Raw genomic sequence first — 7,287 nt, 5'->3', positions numbered from 1 at the left:
GCCTGCTTAAGGGTCGCCACCTTAGTCGTGGCCCCTACAATAAGCAGTACAATCCTGTTATTTTTTTTGCAATCACGCCTTTTTATAGGAACTTTTTCTGTAAGGTATTACTTACCTTCTTTCTCCTCGAGCCGCCGCTTGGCAAGGCCGAGCTCTTGCTCGGTCCGCTTGAGGTCCTGCTTCAGGACACCCACCTCCGTAGTCAGTGCAGCAGTGGATAGCAGCAAAGCCTGCATACACATATTGACTCTTTTTTTGTTAGACTCCTGCGAAATTTAATAGATCCTCTATTCGGCTTTTATTTCCGAACGCCAAACAGAGCATCAGGGGCTACTGTCTATGCGGTAATATTTTTACATATTTTTACTTACCTCGAAGCCTGTTAGAAGGCTAGCACAAGCTTCAGTCAGTTTGCTCTTGGCGGACCGAACCTTCTGGATCACCGTACTCATAATAGTACGGTACCCCTCGTCGATGGAGGCGCCGTCAAGCACCTCTAGCAGATTGTCCGGCACCTCCGGTTGGACGGAGGCCGCCGGCTCAGAAGGCTTGCCCCTCTTGGAAGGAGTTCGCCTACCGCGGTCCGGACCTGTGGAAGATTCCGGCGCGGTGTCCGGCACAAAGCCAGACTTGGAGCCCTAGGGGGCCTTATCCCCTTCACTCCTGGAGTCCGGGAGGTTGCCTTGCAGCTCCTCCGGGACCACCTCCTCCTGCCCCGGAGCTTGTCGCAACGCCACTTCGGCATCGTTTGCAGTGCGGGGGGAGAGAGCGGGCGGAACTGAGTTGACGTCCGATGAGTCCAGGGAGCCGCCCGACGATTCGTTGAATTTGGCCCGGGGCGGGATGCATAATTACGTTCAACATTAGGGAAAGCTGTGTAACAAAGGAACATCATGAGTTACTCTGATATCCGAACTTAAGATTTCGCCGGACGCTTGGCCCTGTTTGGCCACTCCTCTTCACCCTCTTCGGCGTCGGGGGAGTAGTCCGGCGGAGGGGTCTTCCTTTTCCTAGACCCCTCGGCCTCCCCCGTTGGGGAGGCCTTCCTCTTCTCTCCTCCCTCTGCTGGGGGGGAGAGTTTTCTTCTCCCTCCTCCTTGTTTTCACGGGAAGAGGGTGTCTCGGACTCATCGGATGACGAGTCCGACACCACCATGTTACGGGCACTCTTTTGAGTCCCCGTGGTCTTCTTCTTCTTGGCCTTCTTCTCCGGCACCACATAAGGCGCCGGAACCAGCAGCTTTACTAGTAGAGCTGGGGCTGGGTCTTCGGGTAGCGGAGCCAGACAGTTAATCGTTCCGAATATCGCCCGCCAAGCCTGTCAAAGGTAAGGGAGTTTAGATCCCGCATAGAGTCAAACTATGAAAAAAGCTTAACATCCTGTAAAAGGTGAAGATAGCTTACCTCGCTAGCGTGACGCTGCGAGCTGTATCCGCGGTCCTCGGAAGCGGATGCGGGAGCCTCGGCGCCCTTGAATAGCACCTTCCAGGCATCTTCGTACGTCGTGTCGAAGAGCCTGCTAAGGGTTTGGTGCTACGCCGGGTCGAACTCCCATAGATTAAAATCCCGTTGTTGGCACGGGAGGATCTGGCGGACGAGCATAACCTGGATTACATTAACAAGCCGGATTGGCTTGTTCACCAGGGACTGGATGCATGTTTGCAATCCGGTCACGTCTTTTTCGTCACCCCACGATAGGCCCGTCTCTTTCCAGGACATAAGCCGTGTGGGGGGTCCGGATCGGAACTCGGGGGCTGCGATCCATTTCGGATCGCGTGGCTCGGTGATGTAAAACCACCCGGATTGCCACCCCTTTAGGGTCACCACAAAAGAGCCCTCGAACCATTGGACGTTGGCCATCTTGCCCGCCATGGCGCCTCCGCACTCCGCCTAGCTGCCGTGCACCACCTTGGGCTTGACGTTGAAGGTCTTGAGCCAGAGGCCGAAATGAGGGCGGACGCGGAGGAAAGCCTCGCACACGACGATAAACGCCGAGATGTTGAGGATGAAGTTCGGGGCCAGATTGTGGAAATCCAGGCCATAGTAGAACATGAGCCCCCGGACAAATGGGTGGAGTGGAAAACCTAGTCCGCGGAGGAAGTGGGGAAGAAATACTACCCTCTCATGGGGCCTTGGGGTGGGGAGAAGCTGCCCCTTTTCGGGAAGCCGGTGCGCGATGTCCTTAGACAGGTATCCGGCCTTCCTTAGCTTCTTGACTTGGCCCTTCGTGGCGGAGGAGACCATCCACTTGCCTCCCGCTCCGGACATTGCTGGAGAAGGTTGAGGTGGGAAGTGCGGGCTTAGGCGCTGGAGCTCGAGTGCGCAGGAGATGGATAGGCAAAGGAGGAAGAAGGCGTAGGTAAAAAGGTGGATCCTTATCCCCTTATATGGGCGGATGCGGTTGTGCGTCCCCACCAGCCTAGTAAAACTCGCTTGCCTCCCAAGCGCCGTGATAAATGGCGTGGTTGGGTTACCCATGTCCGTATTGATGAGAATCCCGTAAAGGGGGTACACGATCTCTGCTTTGACAAGATGTGCCGAGGAAACCGCCTCGCAAAACGTGTTGAGGTGGAAGAGTAAAAACGATTCGAGTAAAGGACTTGGCCGTAGTGTGATGACGCACTGCGGAATACGTCAGCAGGTTTGATTTGTGTTAATATTATTCTCTCTATGGCAATATGTGGAAACTTATTTTGCAGAGCCGGACACTACTCTTGGTGTTTACAATCTTCTATGAAGGACTTGGAGGAGGAACTCGCCTTGCAATGCCGAAGACAATATGTGTGCCGGACTCGTCGTCATTGAAGCCTGGTTCAGGGGCTACTGAGGGAGTCCTGGATTAGGGGGTGTTCGGGTAGCCGGACTATACCTTCAGCCGGACTCGTGGACTATGAAGATACAAAGATTGAAGACTTTGTCCCGTGTCCGGATGGGACTTTCCTTGGCGTGGAAGGCAAGCTTGGCGATGCGGATATTCAAGATCTCCTACCATTGTAACCGACTCTGTGTAACCCTAACCCTATCCGGTGTCTATATAAACCGGAGGGTTGTAGTCCGTAGGACATCAACTCCATATACAACAATCATACCATAGGGTAGCTTCTAGGGTTTAGCCTCCTTGATCTCGTGGTAGATCTACTCTTGTACTACCCATATCATCAATATTAATCAAGCAGGAGTAGGGTATTACCTCCATCGAGAGGGCCCGAACTTGGGTAAAAACGTCGTGTCCCTTGTCTCCTGTTACCATCCGGCCTTGACGCACAGTTCGGGACCCCCTACCGAGATCCGCCGGTTTTGACACCGACAGTGGGCTTCTTCTGGTCCAAAAATAAGTTCCATGAAGTTTCAGGTCAATTGGAGTCCGTTTGATTTTCCTTATCTGCGATACTCTAAAACAAGGAAAAACAAAAACTGGCACTGGCACTGGGCTCTGGGTTAATAGGTTAGTCCCAAAAATAATATAAAAGTGTATAATAAAGCCCATAAACATCCAAAACAGTTAATATAATAGCATGGAACAATCAAAAATTATAGATACGTTGGAGACGTATCAGCATCCCCAAGCTTAATTCCTGCTCGTCCTCGAGTAGTTAAATGATAAAAAAAGATTTTTTGATGTGGAATGTAACCTAACATATTTATCCATGCAATCTTATTTATTGTGGCATAATATTCAGATCCATAAGATTCAAGTCAAAAGTTTAATATTGACATGAAAACAATAATACTTCAAGCATACTAACAAAGTAATCATGTCTTCTCAAAATAACATGGCCAAAGAAAGCTATCCCTACAAAATCATATAGTCTGGCTATGCTCCATCTTCACCACACAACGTATTTAAATCATGCACAACCCCGATGACAAGCCAAGCAATTGTTTCATACTTTTGGTGTTCTAAAACTTTTTCAATCTTCACGCAATACATGAGCGTGAGCCATGGACATAGCACTATAGGTGGAATAGAATGGTGGTTGTAGAGAAGACAAAAAGGAGAATATAGTCTCACATCAACTAAGCGTATCAACGGGCTATGGAGATGCCCATTAATAGATATCAATGTGAGTGAGTAGGGATTGCCATGCACCGGATGCACTAGAGCTATAAATGTATGAAAGCTCAACAAAAGAAACTAGTGGGTGTGCATCCAACTCGCTTGCTCATGAAGACCTAGGGCATTTTGAGGAAGCCCATCATTGGAATATACAAGCCAAGTTCTATAATGAAAGATTCCACTGGTATATGAAAGTGACAACATAGGAGACTCTCTATCATGAAGATCATGGTGCTACTTTGAAGCACAAGTGTGGTAAAAGGATAGTAGCATTGCCCCTTCTCTCTTTTTCTCTCATTTTTTGGGCCTTCTCTTTTTTATGGCCTCTTTTTTTTCATTCAGAGTATCATCCCGACTTGTGGGGGAATCATGGTTTCCATCATCCTTTCCTCACTGGGACAATGCTCTAATAATGATGATCATCACACTTTTATTTTCTTACAACTCAAGAATTACAACTCGATACTTAGGACAAGATATGACTCTATATGAATGCCTCCGGCGGTGTACCGGGATGTGCAATGACTCATGAGTGACATGTATGAAAGAATTATGAACGATGGCTTTGCCACAAATACGATGTCAACTACATGATCATGCAAAGCAATATGACAATGATGAAGCGTGTCATAATAAACGGAATAGTGGAAAGTTGCATGGCAATATATCTCGGAATGGCTATAGAAATGCCATAATAGGTAGGTATGGTGGCTGTTTTGAGGAAGGTATATGGTGGTTTTATGGTACCGGCGAAAGTTGCACGGTACTAGAGAGGCTAGAAATGGTGGAAGGGTGAGAGTGTGTATAATCCATGGACTCAACATTAGTCATAAAGAACTCACATACTTATTGCAAAAATCTATTAGTTATCAAAACAAAGTACTACGCACATGCTCCTAGGGGGATAGATTGGTAGGAAAAGATCATCACTCGTCCCCGACCGCCACGCATAAGGAAGACAATCAATAAACAAATCATGCTCCGACTTCGTCACATAACGGTTCACCATACGTGCATGCTACGGGAATCACAAACTTCAACACAAGCATTTCTCAAATTCACAACTACTCAACTAGCACGACTCCAATATCACCATCTCCACATCTCAAAACAATTATCAAGTATCAAACTTCTCTTAGTATTCAATGCACTCTATATGAAAGTTTTTATTATATCCCTCTTGGATGTCCATCATATTAGGACTAGTTTCATAACCAAAGCAAACTACCATGCTGTTCAAAAGACTCTCAAAATAATATAAGTGAAGGATGAGAGTTCATCTATTTCTTCAAAATAAAACCACCACCGTGCTTTAAAAAGACATAAGTGAAGCACTAGAGGAACAACAAACTACTGTGAAAGATATAAGTGAAGATTAATGCGTAGTTGAATAATTATACAACTATGTGAAGACTCTCTAACATTTAATAATTCCATATCTTGGTATTTTATTCAAACAGCAAGAAAAGCAAAATAAAATGACATTCTAAGAATGGCAAACATCATGTGAAGAAGCAAAAAACTTAGGATCAACCGAAACTAACCGGTAGTTGTTGAAGAAGAAAGGTGGGATGCCAACCGGGGCATCCCCAAGCTTAGACACTTGAGACTTGTTGAAATATTATCTTGGGATGCCTTGGGCATCCCCAATCTTGAGCTTTTGTGTCTCCTTAATTCCTCTCATATCACGGTCTCCCTAAATCTCAAAATCTTCATCCACACAAAACTCAACAAGGACTCGTGAGATAAGTTAGTATAAACCAATGCAAAAATACTTATCATACTCTACTGTAGCAAATCACTCAAATTATTATTCAACATTGCATACTAAATGCCTCTGCATATTTAATAGTCCTATCCTCAAATAGAATCATTAAAGAAGCAAACATATGCAAACAATGCAAACATAACAGCAATCTGCCTAAACAGGACAGTCTGTAAAGAGTGCAGCTAGATCCATACTTCCCTAACTCCAAAAATTATGAAAGAAAGTTACCACTGTAGTAAATTTATCAGAGCTTAATATGCAAAAGGTTTCAACATTTTATCACATTCTTACTTTTCTAGGGAATTATTGCAACAGTGGTAAACTTTCTGTTTTCAAACAGCAACATGAAGACTTGTAAAATAGGCATAGTAAAGGCTATCAATGCCATTTTTATTGAAATAAAAGATGCAAAACATTGTTCTAAATAACAGAAAGCAAATACTAACAAAATAAATTGACTCTCCAAGCAAAACACATATCATGTGGTGAATAAAAATATAGCTCCAAGTATAGTTACCGATGAACGAAGACGAAAGAGGGGATGCCTTCCGGGGCATCCCCAAGCTTAGGCTCTTGGTTGTCCTTTAATATTACCTTCGGGTGCCTTGGGCATCCCCAAGCTTAGTATCTTGCCACTCCTTATTCCATAGTCCATCAAATCTTTACCCAAAACTTGAAAACTTCACAACACAAAACTTAAAGTAGAAAACTCGTGAGCTCCGTTAGCGAAAGAAAAGAAAACACCACATCAAGGTACAGTAATGTAACACCCCGGATGTAATTTACCTAATATGTACACCAACTCTTGCCGTTTCCGGCGCTAAGTTATTTTATTTCCTCGGGTTCGGGTTTTTGTCTCCGTGTGTTGTTGTCGTTGTCATGCATCTCATATCATGTCATCTTGTGCATTGCATTTGCATACGTGTTCATCTCATGCATCCGAGCATTTTCCCCGTTGTCCGTTTTGCATTCCGGCGCTCCTATCTCCTCCGGTGGTCCTTTCTACCTTCTTTTTGTGTGGGGGGGTTAAACATTTCCGGATTGGACCGAGACTTGCCAAGCGGCCTTGGTTTACTACCGGTAGACCGCCTGTCAAGTTTCGTACCATTTGGACTTCGTTTGATGCTCCAACGGTTAACCAAGGGACCGAGAAGGCCTCGTGTGTGTTGCAGCCCAACACCCCTCCAATTTGGCCCAAACCCCACCAAAGCCCTATCCATCATCTAGAGCGTTCGATCACGATCGCGTGGCCGAAAACCGCACCTCATTTGGACACTCCTAGCTCCCTCTATGCCTATAAATAGCACCCCTCCGAAATTCTCGGTTCTCCTCTCCCGAAACCCTAGATCCATCTTCCCCGCGCCGCCGGACGCGTCCGAACCAGTCCAGACATGTCCAACCTCCCCGCGCCGCCGCCACGTGTCGGCTCCTGATTCGCCGAGCCGCCGAGCCCACATCGACGC

This window comes from Triticum dicoccoides, chromosome 3A (assembly GCF_002162155.2).
Source record: "Triticum dicoccoides isolate Atlit2015 ecotype Zavitan chromosome 3A, WEW_v2.0, whole genome shotgun sequence".
NCBI lineage: Eukaryota > Viridiplantae > Streptophyta > Magnoliopsida > Poales > Poaceae > Triticum > Triticum dicoccoides.
Note: the sequence above shows the minus strand (reverse complement) of the source record.